The sequence below is a fragment of the Mus caroli genome, unplaced genomic scaffold, assembly GCF_978045245.1.
Source record: "Mus caroli unplaced genomic scaffold, Mus_caroli_1 scaffold_15, whole genome shotgun sequence".
Taxonomy (NCBI): Eukaryota; Metazoa; Chordata; class Mammalia; order Rodentia; family Muridae; genus Mus; species Mus caroli.
In genome coordinates, this window is record NW_028227270.1 from 102,194,722 (window position 1) to 102,210,531 (window position 15,810).

The following is a 15,810-nucleotide window of genomic DNA, read 5'->3' on the forward strand; positions in this document are numbered from 1 at the left end:
TCTTCTCTAGAAGATCGAGAACCTGTTTCTGGCTTAGCATTAGCACCATGGCAGTCAATTGATTTGGGTGGAGAAGAGAGGAGTCTATCCTGTGGATGCTACTCCATTTGTTGACAGGTCAACACTGAAGCTCAGACTTCCAGAGCCTTATCTAAGACAGAATCTGTTGTAAATAGATTCATGTTTCCTTAGCAGGAACATTGAAGTCTTTACAAATGGTACTTTGCCAGGCAAAATTATTTGGATATAGGATCTGTACACACATAAGAGATATATTTAAATTAGTTCATGGTAGAGGAAGGTGAACCATGTAACTGATGTCCAGATAAGCAAAGCCATAGAGACATACATACACTGAGAAGATGGGCAGAGGGGAAAAGGCTTCATAATGACAGAAGGCAGGACTGGAGTTGGTCTGCTTCCTGAAGAACTCTATGGCTCAAGTGTTCCTAGCCTCACTAACAAATAAATCAGTGTCACATGTGTGACCTTCGGAACTGTGGGAGAACCAGCTTTTACTTTTAAATTCATCTAGTAGGCATTGTTTTTATATGGCAGGCTCCAGAAACTTATATAGTATCCAAGTATTTTCCTCAAAAATAGCAGATCAGAAAATTAACTCTCAGTCCCAAAAACTTCCATCATTTTAGACTAGATGTAGTTGTAGAATAAGGATTCTGGTGTGGAGAAGGATCTGTGTTCCTCTGTAGCTTTCCTTTGAAACTATGTTTTTTGTTTGTTTATTTTTGAAGTGTGTCCTTTGACATTATTGTTGTTTTAATTAAATGGAAAAGGAAAAAAAAAAAAAAACAGTAGCTGTGTAGAGAACAGTTGCCAGGTAGTTCTCGGAAAAAGACTGAGATGGGCCGCCAGGACAAACTGATGAGGGAGCAATGAGTCAGTGAAGAGAAAGGGGAGTGTTCTCCTGAGAGGCTCTGCCAGTGCCTGGCAAATACAGAAGTGGATGCTCACAGCCATCCATTGGATGGAGCACAAGGTCCCCAATGAAGGAGCTAGAGAAAGGACCCAAGGTGCTGAAGGGGTTTGCAGCCCTATAGGAGGAACAACAATATGAACTAACCAGCACCTCCAGAGCCCCTTGGGACTAAATCACCAATCAAAGAAAACACATGGTGGAACTCATGTCTCTAGCTGCATATGTAGCAGAGGATGGCCTAGTCGGTATTCAATGGGAGGAGAGTCCTTTGGTTCTGTGAAGGTTCTATGCCCCAGTATAGGGGATGCCAGGGCCAGGAAGCAGGAGTGGGTGGGTTGGTGAGCAGGGGGAGGAGGGAGGGGATAGGTGGTTTTCAGAGGGGAAACTAGGAAAAGGGATAACATTTGAAATGTAAATAAAGTAAATATCTAATTAAAAAGAAAAAAGAAAAAAAGGGAGGTAGAGTGTTGTGCAGAGGAAGTAGAAGAGGGTGGCTGTGCTGACAGCATGGTCCACAATGTGATGATGCACGATCAAGAAGAATCTAGATCTCAGCTGAGTGTTCACATCGTTCCAGTAACTGTGCTGCAGAGCTCATGCTGAGGGGGTTGACAGGCAGAGGCTGCTGTGGACAGGTGCAGAATCCTCTGTTTCAGAGGTCTGTCCCCTTCTTTATGTAGCGGAGATGTAGTGCTCACAGCACGTAGGAGGCAGGTGCTTTGCAGTTCCTACAAAACACCATCTTATGTCTCCTCCCCATTCCATACTTTGATACCTTCTACCCACACTGAGATGTACCTGAATCTACCTTACGACTGACCTGGCTGTACTCAGAAAGTCCAGACTTTTTACATGTGAGCCTGGACCATCTATTAATCCCTGCCCTATGAGAGTTATTAGGGAGTGTACCCAAACGCTTCTCTATTAGAATTTCCCATTTATAAAAATTCTTTAGAAATATACTTTGAGAGAACAAAAATAGCCTGTTCCTTATCTAACACTCCTTACTCCAATCAAGAAAGTAAAATATTTTTACAAAACCTGTTTTCACCGTAAAGGGTTTTGGGAAAAAACAAAAACAAAAACAAAACAAACAAACAAACAAAACTCTTCAATGCTGCAATTTTGAGAGTCAGCATTACACTGTAGGAAGCAGGTTTCCCCTTTTCATTTACTTAATATATTATCTTGTTATCCACACATGGTCTTGGTTTCTTATTTTTTAATTTATTATTTTTGTTTACTTTGTTGCTCAAATTATTTCAGATCTGACCAGTGAGAGTGATTTTTAAAGTTTTAAAAATGCACATCCTCTGTGGAGAAAGAGGACCACTCCACCATTGCTGGTGGAACTGCAAGCTGGCAAAACGTCTACTGATACTGGGCATATACCCAAATGATGCTCCAACATATAATAAGGACACATGCTCCACTATGTTCATGTCAGCCTTATTTATAATAGCCAGAAGCTAGAAAGAACCCATATGTCCCTCAACAGAGGAATGGATACAGAAAATGTGGTACATTTACACAATGGAGTACTACTCAGCTATTAAAAACAATGACTTCATGAAACTCACAGGCAAGTGGATGGGACTAGAAAATATCATCCTGAGTGAGGTAACCCAGTCGCAAAAGAACACACATTGTATGTACTCATGGATAAGTGGATATTAGTCCAAATACTCACAATGCCCAAGATACAACCCACGGACCATATGGAGCTTAGGAGGAAGGAAGACCAGGGTATGGATGCTTCAGCCCTACATAGAGGGAAGAACAGGATGATCATGGGAGGTGGAGGGAGGGGGCACCTGGGAGGAAAAGAGGAGGGGAGGAAAAACGGGGTGGGGGTTGGATCAGGTACTGGAAGGGATAGGAGAGAGGTACAGAGGGTCAGGAAATCAAATAAAGATATGTATCAGTTGGGGATGAAGAACTGCAGGACCACCAGAAGGTTTCAGACACCAGAGAAGTGCGAGGCTCCCATGACACAACCGGGATGACGTTAGCCTAAATGCATGCTGTGAAGGGGAAACAGAACCTGTAGAAACTACCTCCAGTAGATAGGCACACCCCACCCCATCCCCACTCCCAGTCAATGGATGGGGCCACCCACCCATCTCAAAGTTTTAGACTCAGAAATGTTCCTGTCCAAGAAAAGACAGGGACAAAAACTGGAGCAGAGACTGAAGGAAGTGTCATCCAGAGATGACCCCACCTAGGTACACCAAACCCCTACATTATTGATGTTGCCAGGAGATGCTTGCTGTCAGGAACCTGGTGTGGCTGTTCCCTGAAAGGTTCTGCCAGCAACTGACCAAGGCAGATGCTTGGTTCCAACTATCAGACTGAGCTCAGGAACCCTGGTGGGTGATCTAATGGAAGGACTGAAGGAGCAGAAGGGGATTGCAAACCCATAGGAAGAACAACTTCAGCTAGCCAGACCACCCAGTGTTCCCAGAGACTGGACCACCAACCAAGAAAGAGTACAGGGAGAGATCCAGGGCCCCAGATACATGATGGCCTTGTCTGACAGCAATGGGAGGGTAGGCCCTTGGTCCTGTGGAGGTTTGATGCCCCAGCTTAGGGGAATACTGGAGTGGTGGGGCAAGAGTGGGTTGGTGGGAGAGCACCCTCATAGAGACAAGGGGAGGAGAGGGCAGATGTGGGATGGGGGATTGTGAAGGGGTAACCGGGATGGGAGATATCATTTGAGATGTAAACAAGTGGAATGATTAATAAATTAAAAAAAGCACGTCCTCAATTTTTCTAGCTCCTCTTGTTTTGTTTTGTTTTGTTTTGTTTTGTTTTGTTTGTTGTTTCTAGAAAATTAGGTATTCCAGTTTCATCTTATATTTTCCCTACATATGCCCGGAAATAAGTCATTTCTTCATAAGCCCCTGATTTCTCCTGACTTTTTGTAGAATAATGTTAGTGGCAAAGACATGGACTCTAGGCCTGTTTATTGTTAATGATTGTCATTGTGTAAAGGTTGTCAGGTAGCTGGAATATAGGCATATGTGTATTAAATATTAAATTTGTATTGACATTTCTAGTTGAAAGTCATACAATTTTCTTGCTGAACTTCCTATTCAATATTTAAATCACCTGTCTACTATAACCCAGGCGTGGAACAATTTCACTAACTTCACTCATTTTCTCTGTTCTATAATACCCACAAAATACTTTCAGAATATTCATATCACTACTAACCCAAAAACCTATCAGGAATTGCTCTTGATTTGCCTGTATTTTTATTTTAGTCAAAAAAATCAAAGGAATACCTTCAAACCGTACTTTGGACTTCTGAAGTAAAGATATTTATAAAGCAATGGAACAGAATAAAGAACCCCAAAATACACACTCAGTGATGTGGTCAACTGGTCTTCAAAAAAGTCAAGGCCATTCAACATGAAAAGGACAAGCTTTTTTAGACAAACAGTGTAGAGAAACCTAGATATACCCACATGGAAATAAAATAGGTTGGACTCTTACCCTATATAGCACACAAAAGTTAAATAAAAATAGATTAGAGATTAAGACATAAGACCTCAAACTGTTATGTATGTAGAAGAAAACATAAGTGGAGAGCTTTGTGGTGCTGGGTTTAATAAAGAAAATTAGAGTTCTATTAAAATTGAAATGCATGGTGCAGCAAAAAAATTATCAGCATAGTTAAAAGGAACTGCAAATGAAATATATTTGCTTATTGTAGATATGATTAAAGAATAATAATATAATATAGAGAAAGTTCTTACAACTCTTCAAGAACAAAATAACCCAATTAAAAATCTGAAAGGGGTGTCCTCAGAAGAGGTTGGTGAGGTTATAGACCTCACACTACTAGATTCCTGTTTCCATGGTTCAAAATTCCCTTAAAACATACCCCACGAAATCCGAAACTGCTTGTCTACCCACACAAGTGAAATAAGAGTAACCTTAAAAAAATGACAGTAAATGTTTGAAATCCTTATGTATAAATCCCAATGCAAAAACATGGATAACATGAAAAACCATGATAATTTATCTCCCCCAAAGACTACTAGCCTCAGAGTAAGGACCCAGATGAGAATTATCTGTATAACATTCCAGACAAAGTATTCAAAGAACAATTTTTAAATTTGTTAAAAACCAAAAGAATTAGAAAACAAGAAAACAGCTGAATGAAATAAGGAAGTAAATTCAAGAAATTCAAATGGAATTAGAATATTGAAGGAAATGTAAACACTGGGAGAGTTGATACATTCAGTTAAACTCATTGATAATGTTTTAAATGTATGAATAGAACATTCTAGGACTTTGGGACACGAGGAAATCTATAAATTATGGGCATAGAAAAAGAAGAACTCCATCTCAGAAGAATAGAAAATATTTTCAATGAAACTATATCACAAAGTTTTCCAAATCTGGAGAGAGAGGGAACCATCCAGATAGAAGAGGCTAAAAAAATACCAAATAGATAGAAAGAGAAAAGAAAATTCCCACATCACCAATCTCTACATGTACAGATCATGCAACATGTATTGATAGCTGCAAGAGAGAAGCACCAAGCATATTAGCAAGCCAGGCGTACTACACCAGTGTACTACTCTGCAGAAACATTAAGACCAAGAAGGGGGACCAGCACCGGGGTGGCTGGAGTGCAGGGTCGGCTGACACCCGCCAGCTGCCCACGACACCCGCCACAGGATTTTGAGACTTCTGGTAAGTGGAACACAGCTTCTGCTCCGGTCCAATCAAGCGGGACCTGAGACTGCTTTGGTTGGGGAGGCAGAAATCCGGCCTGAGTAGGGCCACAAGCCTCTTCCAGTCAGAACAGCACCTGGGCAGCTGGGGCGCAGGGTCGGCTGACACTCGCCAACTACCCACAACACCCGCCACAGGATCTTAAGACTTCTGGTAAGTGGAACACAGCTTCTGCTCCAATCCAATTGCGCGCGGGACCTGAGACTGCATTAGTTAGGGAAGCAGAAAACCAGCCTGAGTAGGGCCACAGGCCTCTTCCGGCCTGACCAGCACCGGGGTAGCTAGAGAACAGGGTCAGCTGACACCCGCCAGCTACCCACGACACCCGCCACAGGATTTTGAGACTTCCGGTGAGTGGAACACAGAGTCTGCTCCAATCTTTAAACAGTGACAACGATAACAACTAACCCCAGAGATTACCAGATGGCAAAACGTAAACGTAATAATCTTACTAACAGAAACCAAGACCACTCACCATCATCAGAACCCAGCACTCCCACTTCGCCCAGTCCAGGGCACCCCAACACACCAGAAAAGCTAGACACGGATCTAAAAGCATATCTCATGATGATGGTAGAGGACATCAAGAAGGACTTTAATAACTCACTTAAAGAATTACAGGAGAACATGGCTAAAGAGTTACAAGTCCTTAAAGAAAAACAGGATAACACAATCAAACAGGTAGAAGTCCTTAAAGAAAAACAGGATAACACAATCAAACAGGTAGAAGTCCTTAAAGAAAAACAGGAAAACACATCCAAACAGATGATGGAAATGAACAAAACCATACTAGACCTAAAAAGGGAAGTAGACACAATAAAGAAAACCCAAAATGAGGCAACACTGGAGATAGAAACCCTAGGAAAGAAATCTGGAACCATAGATACGAGCATCAGCAACAGAATACAAGAGATGGAAGAGAGAATCTCAGGTGCAGAAGATTCCATAGAGAACATCGGCACAACAATCAAGGAAAATGTAAAATGCAAAAAGAACCTAACTCAAAACATCCAAGAAATACAGGACACAATGAGAAGACCAAACCTACGGATAATAGGAGTGGATGAGAATGAAGATTTTCAACTCAAAGGACCAGCAAACATCTTCAACAAAATTATAGAAGAAAACTTCCCAAATCTAAAGAAAGAGATGCCCATGAACATACAAGAAACCTACAGAACTCCAAATAAACTGGACCAGAAAAGAAATACCTCCCGACACATAATAATCAGAACAACAAATGCTCTAAATAAAGATAGAATACTAAAAGCAGTAAGAGAAAAAGGCCAAGTAACATATAAAGGCAAGCCTATCAGAATTACACCAGATTTTTCACCAGAGACTATGAAAGCCAGAAGATCCTGGATGGATGTTATACAGACACTAAAAGAACACAAATTCCAGCCCAGGGTACTATACCCAGCCAAACTCTCAATTAACATAGATGGAGAAACCAAAGTATTCCATGACAAAACCAAATTCACACATTATCTCTCCACGAATCCAGCCCTTCAAAGGATAATAACAGAAAAAAACCAATACAAGGACAGGAACCACACCCTAGAAACAACAAGAAGGTAATCCCTCAACAAACCTAAAAGAAGACAGCCACAAGAACAGAATGCCAACTTTAACAACAAAAATAACAGGAAACAACAATTACTTTTCCTTAATGTCTATTAATATCAATGGACTCAACTCCCCGTTAAAAAGACATAGACTAACAAACTGCTACACAAACAAGACCCAACATTTTGCTGCTTACAGGAAACTCATCTCAGAGAAAAAGATAGACACTACCTCAGAATGAAAGGCTGGAAAACAATTTTCCAAGCAAATGGTATGAAGAAACAAGCTGGAGTAGCCATTCTAATATCTGATAAGATTGACTTCCAACCCAAAGTCATTAAAAAAGACAGGGAGGGACACTTCATACTCATCAAAGGTAAAATCCTCCAAGAGGAACTATCAATCCTGAATATCTATGCTCCAAATACAAAGGCAGCCACATTCATTAAAGAAACTTTAGTAAATCTCAAAGCACACATTGCACCTCATACAATAATAGTGGGAGACTTCAACACACCACTTTCACCAATGGACAGATCATGGAAACAGAAACTAAACAGGGACACAGAGAAACTAAGAGAAATTATGAATCAAATGGATCTGGCAGATATCTACAGAACATTCTATCCTAAAACAAAAGGATATACCTTCTTCTCAGCACCTCATGGTACCTTCTCCAAAATTGACCACATAATTGGTCACAAAACAGGCCTCAACAGATACAAAAATATTGATATTGTCCCATGCATCGTATCAGATCACCATGGACTAAGGCTGATCTTCAATAACAAAATAAATAATAGAAAGCCAACCTTCACGTGGAAACTGAGCAACACTCTTCTCAATGATACCTTGGTCAAGGAAGGAATAAAGAAAGAAATTAAGGACTTTTTAGAGTTCAATGAAAATGAAGCCACAACATACCCAAACTTATGGGACGCAATGAAAGCATTTCTAAGAGGAAAACTCATAGCTCTGAGTGCCTCCAAAAGGAAATTAGAGAGAGCACACATTAGCAGCTTGACAACATACCTAAAAGCACTAGAACAAAAGGAAGCAAATTCACCCAAGAGGAGTAGACGGCAGGAAATAATCAAACTAAGGGGCGAAATCAACCAAGTGGAAACAAGAAAAACTATTCAAAGAATCAACCAATCAAGGAGCTGGTTCTTTGAGAAAATCAACAAGATAGATAAACCCTTAGCCAGACTCACTAGAGGGCACAGGGAAAGCATCCTAATTAACAAAATCAGAAATGAAAAAGGAGACATAACAACAGATCCTGAAGACATCCAAAACACCATCAGATCCTTCTACCAAAGGCTATACTCAACAAAACTGGCGAACCTGGATGAAATGGAGAAGTTCCTAGACAGATACCAGGTACCAAAGTTGAATCAAGATCAGGTTAATGATCGAAACAGCCCTATATCCCCCAAAGAAATAGAAGCAGTCATTAATAGTCTCCCAACTAAAAAAAGCCCAGGACCAGATGGGTTTAGTGCAGAGTTCTATCAGACCTTCAAACAACATCTAATCCCAGTTCTTCACAAACTATTCCACAAAATAGAAACAGAAGGTACTCTACCCAACTCATTCTATGAAGCCACAATTACTCTGATACCTAAACCACAAAAAGACCCAACAAAGATAGAAAACTTCAGACCAATATCCCTTATGAATATTGATGCAAAAATCATCAATAAAATTCTTGCTAACCGAATCCAAGAACACATCAAAACAATCATCCATCCTGACCAAGTAGGTTTCATCCCAGGGATGCAGGGATGGTTCAATATACGGAAATCCATCAACGTAATCCAGTATATAAACAAACTCAAAGACAAAAACCACATGGTCATCTCCTTAGATGCGGAAAAAGCATTTGACAAGATCCAACACCCATTCATGATAAAAGTCTTGGAAAGATCAGGAATTCAAGGCCCATACCTAAACATGATAAAAGCAATCTACAGCAAACCAGTAGCCAACATCAAAGTAAATGGTCAGAAGCTTGAAGCAATCCCTCTAAAATCAGGGACTAGACAAGGCTGTCCACTTTCTCCATACCTATTCAACATTGTACTTGAAGTCCTAGCCAGAGCAATTCGACAACAAAAGGAGATCAAAGGGATACAAATTGGAAAAGATGAAGTCAAAATATCACTTTTTGCAGATGATATGATAGTATATATAAGTGACCCTAAAAATTCCACCAGAGAACTCCTAAGCCTCATAAACAGCTTCGGTGAAGTAGCTGGATATAAAATTAACTCAAACAAATCAATGGCCTTTCTCTACACAAAGAATAAACAGGCTTAGAAAGAAATTAGGGAAACAACACCCTTCTCAATAGTCACAAATAATATAAAATATATTGGCGTGTCTCTAACTAAGGAAGTGAAAGATCTGTATAATAAAAACTTCAAGTCTCTGAAGAAAGAAATTATAGAAGATCTCAGAAGATGGAAAGATCTCCCATGCTCATGGATTGGCAGGATCAACATTGTAAAAATGGCTATCTTGCCAAAAGCAATCTACAGATTCAATGCAATCCCCATCAAAATTCCAAATCAATTCTTCAACGAATTAGAAAGTGCAATCTGCAAATTCATCTGGAATAACAAAAAACCTAGGATAGCAAAAACTCTTCTCAAGGATAAAAGAACCTCTGGTGGAATCACCATGCCGGACCTAAAGCTCTACTACAGAGCAATTGTGATAAAAACTGCGTGGTACTGGTATAGTGACAGACAAATAGACCAATGGAATAGAATTGAAGACCCAGAAATGAACCCACACACCTACGGTCACTTGATTTTCGACAAGGGAGCTAAAAACATCCAGTGGAAGAAAGACAGCATTTTCAACAAATGGTGCTGGCACAACTGGTTGTTAACATGTAGAAGAATGCGAATCGATCAATTCCTATCTCCTTGTACTAAGGTCAAGTCTAAGTGGATCAAGGAACTTCACATAAAACCAGAGACACTGAAACTTATAGAGGAGAAAGTGGGGAAAAGCCTTGAAGATATGGGCACAGGGGAAAAATTCCTGAATAGAACAGTAATGGCTTGTGCTGTAAGATCGAGAATTGACAAGTGGGACCTCATGAAACTACAAAGCTTCTGCAAGGCTAAAGACACCATCAATAAGACAAAAAAACCACCAACAGATTGGGAAAGTATCTTTACCTATCCTAAATCAGATAAGGGACTAATATCCAATATATATAAAGAACTCAAGAAGGTGGACTCCAGAAAGTCAAATAACCCCATTAAAAAATGGGGCTCAGAACTGAACAAAGAATTCTCACCTGAGGAATACCGAATGGCAGAGAAGCACCTGAAAAAATGTTCAACATCCTTAATCATCAGGGAAATGCAAATCAAAACAACCCTGAGATTCCACTTCACACCAGTCAGAATGGCTAAAATCAAAAATTCAGGTGACAGTAGATGCTGGCGAGGATGTGGAGAAAGAGGAACACTCCTCCATTGTTGGTGGGATTGCAAGCTTGTACAACCACTCTGGAAATCAGTCTGGCAGTTCCTCAGAAAATTGGACATAGTACTACCAGAGGATCCAGCAATACCTCTCCTGGGCATATATCCAGAAGATGTCCCAGCCGGTAAGAAGGACACATGCTCCACTATGTTCATAGCAGCCCTATTTATAATAGCCAGAAGCTGGAAAGAACCCAGATGTCCCTCAACAGAGGAATGGATACAGAAATTATGGTACATTTACACAATGGAGTACTACTCAGCTATTAAAAAGAATGAATTTATGAAATTCCTAGCCAAATGGATGGACCTGGAGGGCATCATCTTGAGTGAGGTAACACAATCACAAAGGAACTCACACAATATGTATTCACTGATAAGTGGATATTAGCCCAAAACTTAGGATACCCAAGATATAAGATACAATTTGCTAAACGCATGAAACTCAAGAAGAATGAAGACCAAAGTGTGGACACTGTGCCCCTTCTTAGAATTGGGAACAAAACACCCATGGAAGGAGTTACAGAGACAAAGTTTGGAGCTGTGATGAAAGGATGGACCATCTAGAGACTGCCGTATCCAGGGATCCATCCCATAATCAGCTTCTAAACGCTGACACCATTGCATACACTAACAAGATTTTGCTGAAAGGACCCAAATATAGCTGTCTCTTGTGAGACGATGCCGGGGCCTAGCAAACACAGGAGTGGATGCTCACAGTCAGCTATTGGATGTATCACAGGGCTCCCAATGGAGAAGCTAGAGAAAGTACCCATGGAGCTAAAGAGATCTGCTACCCTATAGTTGGAACAACATGATGAACTAACCAGTACCCCGGAGCTCTTGTCTCTACCTGCATATGTATAGAAAGATGGCCTAGTCGGCCATCAATGGAAAGAGAGGCCCATTGGACTTGCAAACTTTATATGCCCCAATATAGGGGAATGCCAGGGCCAAAAGAATGGGAATGGGTGTGTAGGGAAGTGGGGGGCGCTATGTGGGACTTTTGGGATAGCATTGGAAATGTAATTGAGGAAAATATGTAATAAAAAATATTAAAAATTTTAAAAAAAAGACCAAGAAGAGTTTGGAATGATGTACGTCAAGTTGTAAAGAAACACAATTGTCAACTTAGACTACTATATCTATCAAAAATAAATATCATGATTGCAAGAGGAACAAAATTACTCCACAATATGTTAGAGAAGGAACCAGAAAAATAATTTGGTGCATATACCTTAGGGATTTTGTATACCAGAACAAATCATTCCCAAAATTGATACACAAAAAGAAATAGTAAAATCATGCCAGAAGTAAATTAAATAGAAACAAAAACCACAGTACCAATAGTGAAAAATACAAAGTTGATTGCTGTGGAAAGATATATAAGATCATTAAATCCAGAGCCAAACTAAAGAAAGATGCCATAAAAAGACTCAAATTAATAAATTGGAAATATAGCAGTCAATGAAATCATAAATCATAAAAATACCATAAACATATACTCAACTACATTGGAAATCTAAAAGAAATAGATGAAGTTTTAAATATATCTGACAATTCAAAATTAAAATAAAATGAAATAAGTAATTTAAATTTACCTGTAGCAAAAAAAAAAAAATGAACTGGAAACAGTACTAGAGAAAAAGTTCCTTCCATGAAAAGTTCAAATGAACTCACTGTTGAATTTTATCAACATTCACAGATATACCAATACTTCTCAAACTTTCCTATGAGACAGGAAAAGGAATAATATCACCAAAAGTAGTTTATGAAGCTAAGGTTACTCAGAATCTAAATCTAGAAACAAATTAAAAACTGTACAAAAACTGTACAGCAATCTCCCAGATGAACATATGTGTAAATATTATTAACAAAAGCTTTACATACCCAGTCCAGGAACACATCAATAAAATCATTTACAATAATCAAGTTGCTCTGATTCCACAGATGTAGACATGGTTTAACATATGAAAGTGACTAAGTTTAATATAGCTCATAAATTTACCCAGAGAAAAAAGTCCTATGATCATCTCAATAGATTTGTACGTGCAGAAAAACTCAAAAGCATCTACACTAAGACTTGGAACAAGACAAGGTGATCGCTTTCACCTGTCTGAACCAGTTTAACACTAGAAGTCTTAATTAGAACAGTAAAACAAGAGAAACCAATAAAAACAATAAAGCTGGAAAAGGGAGAAGTCAAAGCATTCTTATTTGTTGATATGATTAACATATTAGAGATGATAAAATCTCCAAGAGAATACTGTCAAAGCTAGCACTTTCAAGAAAGTGTGAGGATACAAACAACATTTAAATCAGCACCCTTCCTACGGCTCAATAACAGACATGCTGATGAAGAAAGACAAGAAAAATACTTAAAATAAACTTAGTGGCAGAAGTGAAAGTCCACTACAGTTAAGACTTGAGAGAAAAATTGAAGTAGGTAAAAAAGACGGAAAGACTCCAGTGTTCATAGTTTGGAAGACTCGGTGTTGTAAAAATAGCTCTTACTAAAAGCAATCTACGGAGTCAATTTAATCTAATCAAAATTCCAATGATACTCTTCACAGAATTTAAAATCACATAAGTTGATCTGGAAGCACAAAAAATCTTGGATAGGAAAAGCCATCTTGAGCCAAATATAAATATGAATTTATATTTATAACAATATATAATTATAACAACTATATATTACAGTTATTAATATAGAATATTGTATATAATAATTATTTATTATTGTTATTCTTTTACTTTTTAAAAATTGGTTTTATGTGAATTTCTTTTTTTTTATTAGGTATTTATTTCATTTATATTTCCAATGCTATCCCAAAAGTCCCCCACACGCTCCCCCACCCACGCCATTTCTTGGCGTTCCCCTGTACTGAGGCAGATAAAGTTTGCACAACCAATGGGCCTCTCTTTCCACTGATGGTCGACTAGGCCATCTTCTGATACATATGCAGCTAGAGTCAAGAGCTCCAGGGGGTACTGTAAGTTCATATTGTTGTTCCACCTATAGGGTTGCAGATCCCTTTAGCTCCTTGGGTACTTTCTCTAGCTCCTCCATTGGGGGCCCTGTGACCCATCCAATAGCTGACTGTGAGCATCCACTTCTGTGTTTGCTAGGCCCCTGCATAGTCTCACAAGAGACAGCTATATCAGGGTCCTTTCAGCAAAATCTTGTTAGTGTATGCAATGGTGTCAGCGTTTGGAAGCTGATTATGGGATGGATCCCCAGATATGGCAGTCTCTAGATGGTCCATCCTTTCACATCAAGTACCTCAATCCAACTTCTCTCCCCCATGCCTCATACCCACCCTCTACCCTTGCAATTTCCCCAACAGAGAAAAAAAATCCTTTTGTGAAGCTGAAGTGTGTCACAGTGTATCCTGTTGTGTATCTTTCTGTCCACACTTCTTTGCTTGCAAATGTTCACTGCAATGACTCATTGGTCTAGTACAAGACCTCAGCATTCTGCTACTCTGTCAATACCGGAACTTCACTGGGACTCCTCCTGGATAACCTGTTGTTGCCCTGGGTCATGGAGATCCTGTAGTTTTGGATCTGTAGGACCAGCTCCTTCATGCACTCCAGCAGTTCATCCATAGGGTAGATGCTGAGGTGATTAATTAAAAGCCCTGGACCTGGGCCTGAGAGGTATCTGAGATGGTCAACCTGCCAGCTCTCATGTCCTTGGGGCCAGCTCCCCTGAAACCACTACAACCAGGGCTAGCCCTAGTCTGCTGCCCAGGTGAGGTTCAGGGCCTGCTTCTCCCAGTGTTGCAGCTGGTGAGAGACATGGCCAATTCTCCCACTTTCATGACCTTGGGGAAACTCTCTCATCTGCCATAGATGGTGAAGGACATGGGAGGGGAGGAGAGTGTCTCTTCTCCTGCTCTCATGACCTTGGGGCCAGTTCTCCTGTCTGCTAGGTGGGTGGTAAAGGTTAAGAGGAGGGCATCTCTCCTTTACCCATGACTTCAGGATAGCTCACCTAGAACTGCTAAATCATGAGTCAGCTCTACTGTGCTGCTAGGCAAGGTGCAGGCCCTACTCTCCCGAGTGCTGCAGCTGGTGAAGGGCAGGGACAGCTCTCCTGGTCTCATCACCACAGGGTTAGGTTTCCCACCTTCCACAGGTGGTGATTGGTGAGGGGAAAGGAGGGTATTTCTCTCTCATCCACACCCGTACATGGAAGATGAGTATTAGGGCCATGCGTGCATCCTCCCAGCCAGCTCATCTGAAATTCTAGCAATGCAAGAGGAGAAAGGGTGGTAGTTCTCCCAAGTACTGCAGCTGGTTAGGGGCAGGGACAGCTTTCCTGCTGTCATGCCTCTAGAGCCAGCTCTCCTCTGATGCCCAGGTGAGGAGTAAAGCCAGTTCTGCACAGTCCTCAAACATCAACCTGTCCCAGGGTGGCAACACAAACCAGACATGTCCACTTGGTCTTGGGAGGTAAGAGACCCCTGCTGCTTCAGGGCCAGAGACCCAGACATGATTCCTGTGACAAGCACACCTTATCATGGACCCCACCGTGGTCCCAGGTGGCATCACTGGCTACTCACATCAGGCTGTTCCTCACTACCCTCAAGACTCTAGTTCAGCCTCTCTTTCATTGTGCCCACATCCTTCTGTTTCTTTCTTTTCCAATTCCCTACCACTTACTTGTTCCTCTTAGTGGTGCCTGGTACCTCTGAGTGTCTGGGGTCATCTCAGGAGTAGTCTCAGGAATGCTCACGCATTATGGCATGGGGCAGGGCTCATCTCGAACATGGTCTTCCCCACAAGGCCTGAGTGACATCAGACTGCTATTCATTTCAAGCTAGCTCCCTGTGTGAGCCCTATGACATCAGTCTGATGGTTCTGTTCAGCTCACTCCTCACCTGGACTTCGCAAGTGGTCATCTGTCTCACTCCTGCTTGGGGGCCACGGTCCCACACAGGGTTCTTCTAGTCTCCACCTTGTTTCCTGTACTGGAAACCTATCCAGACCTACCTGGTACAGGACTTGTGGTTATCTCAGGCTACCTCTCTGTCTGAGCTGCCT